The following is a 2685-nucleotide window of genomic DNA, read 5'->3' as shown; positions in this document are numbered from 1 at the left end:
TTCAAGATCGTCATGATGCTCTGAGTCTGGTCTCTCCTCCTTCCACACACATTTCTGAAACCCAGCTGGAATCACACTTTCCCCATGGTCCCAACTCCCCAGTTGTCCCACTGCACGCTGATGGAATCCAAGCTGATATGAGGGCTCTCTAGGGCCGTGCTTCAGTTTGACCTCCTGTCCTCCTCTCACAACTGTTCTACTCTGGATCCAAACCGTCCCCATTTTCTCACTCACACACTTCTGCTCCAAGGAACCCTTCTATCCTGTTTACAGAGGAAAAAGTTCCCACAAAATCATCCCTTTTACAACAATTGTTAAAATTCTGGTGAAGAGACGTTAGACACGGTGCCTGGAGAAACCAGGCTGAAATCGCTGTCCTGCGTGGTCAGCCCTGACTCGGAGCCTCCTCTCTGCACTCTCTCCTGCCAAGCAGACAGTCGGCACCTCCTTCCCTCCATCCACTGATCACTTCTTATGTTGAACTTGTCTCCCTCCTCTGCTTGTCACAATCTGCACATGTTCATATCCTGTCCACCCTTCAAGCTCCAATTCCAGTCCCTCCTTTCCACAAAGCCTTTTCCTCCTCTAAATCCTCTAAATCCTCACAACTCCATAGCTGCACTTCTTTTTTTTTTTTTTTAGAGATTGTATTTATTTATTCAACAGACGGAGATCACAAATAGGCAGAGAGGCTGGCAGAGAAAGAGGGGAAGCAGGCTCCCCGCTGAACAGAGAGCCCGAAGCGGGGCTAGATTCCAGGACCCTGAGATCATGACCTGAGCTGAAGGCAGAGGCTTAACCCTCTGAGCCACCAGGTGCCGCCGTAGCTGCATTTCTTAAAGCATTATCAGCACCATGTCTTATTTCCACTGATCAAGTGCTCGTCTTGTGCTCCAAAGGGCTGGACATACTCAGATGACTGGATGAATGCAAGCAAGAGGGAAAGAAGGAAGGAAGTTCCGTGAAGGCAGGGTCAGGGCCGCCCCTGCAGAGGAGAGGCGGCCGGTCACCATTTTCCACTGTGGCATGTGTCAGAGGAAGAGAAGGAACATTGCTGACCCTTGATCCATGCGGACAGAAAAAGTGGGAACTAAAGCCTGGCGGTGGCTTTCAAAGGTGTTAAGGACGGTTCTGCAAACATCCCCTGAAAGTCTAAGGTTCACTCCTATGTTCAGAGACTGTTAGGACTAGGCGAGGGGACTTCACTTCCCCTCCCCGAATGCACCCACAACGGCAGACCCTGTGGTTGGTGACTTTTACATGTTCTCTCCAAGAGGCTCACATATGTCTCCTCGCTCTGCGGGGGTTCGTCCTCGTTCCCATACTCCCTCTCTCTCTCACACACACATCCATTGGAAACCTTGTCTCAGAAACTCTTATTGCCAAAACCAATATGGCACTGCATGTTAACTAACTAAAATTTAACTTAAAAAAAAAAAAAAAAAAAAACAAGAAAAGGAAAATAGAAAAAATAAAACCTAGTCTCAGAAAAGTAGAAGAATGTAGGGCGGGGAGGGGCCGGTAGATTGTAAAGAGCAGCCGCGTAAGAACAAATGAGATGTCCTACACCGGGGTCCTCCCGAGGGTGGATGGATGCGCCCTTTCCCAGGCAAACAAAGCAGAATATGATGCGTAAACGTGCTCGGGAGGTGCCTCCTGTCCGCTAGGGAGCCTCGGGGAGATCCACCTTCGGGGAGATCCGCATGCCCTCCCTGCAGGCGCGTATGCTAACCGGAACAAGGGCCTGAGCTTCAGCCGGAGCTTTTGTCCCACTGGAAACTCCTTACCCAGGCCGGTCCCTGGTGCTGCGTGTGGCAAGGTGTGGGGTTCAAGGTTACTGGCTCTGCCTCTGCAGAACGGGAGCCCTGCGGACAGGACAGACACAGACAGTAACAAAGGGGCGGGGCCAGAGGATCAACGGCAAGGAAGAATGAGCAGAGTGAGGACCATGAAACTAAGGGACAGCCCACCAGGGAGGAAATAGCCGGTCTAGGAAGGAAGGAACGTGGGGCCAGAGGGCGCCATCGAATGTGTTGCAAGCCTTAAGGAGAGCCCCGGGGAGCTGGGAACCCATTTAATGCAGGCTTGTCTAAACTCACTTTATTCCCCTTTTATCTGCCAGCCGTGGTTACCCAGGGCATGGTTCCAACAGCTCCACGGAATGCCAAACTCGGCCCGTGCTAACAGTGCTGAAAATTACCGTAGTCTCTTTAAGTACTTCAGGTGGAGATGCACACCTTCATCTGAGAGCGCAGGGAGATGTCAGGACTTGCCTCCCCGTCCTAAGCAGGACAGGGTGCTGTGTGCTGTGTGCGTGCATGCGTGTGTGTGTGCGCGCGTGCACGGGTGTGCGGTGCCCAGGTGGTGCGATGCGGTGGACGGACGGCACTAGGGTGAGGACAAGGCGTGAGGACATCTCCCTGCCAGGCTCCTGGTGGGACTAAATCTGCTGCACATGGGAATCCAATCCTTCCACAGAGAAAAGGTCCCCTTCCTGGGAGGGCTCCCAGCTGTCCCGGCAGAGGTTCCTAAACCAGCCGGAGGGTTTGCGCGGTGCCCACAAACCTGTGTGTTTCCCGGCAGGCTCCGACCCGCAGGTTCCCACACTGGAGCCTCCCATCCCTTGTTCCTCCCCCCGCCCCACCCTCGGGGGCCATCATCCTGTAAACTCAATTCTCACGGGGC

The sequence above is a fragment of the Lutra lutra genome, chromosome 15, assembly GCF_902655055.1.
Source record: "Lutra lutra chromosome 15, mLutLut1.2, whole genome shotgun sequence".
NCBI classification, from domain to species: domain Eukaryota; kingdom Metazoa; phylum Chordata; class Mammalia; order Carnivora; family Mustelidae; genus Lutra; species Lutra lutra.
Note: the sequence above shows the minus strand (reverse complement) of the source record.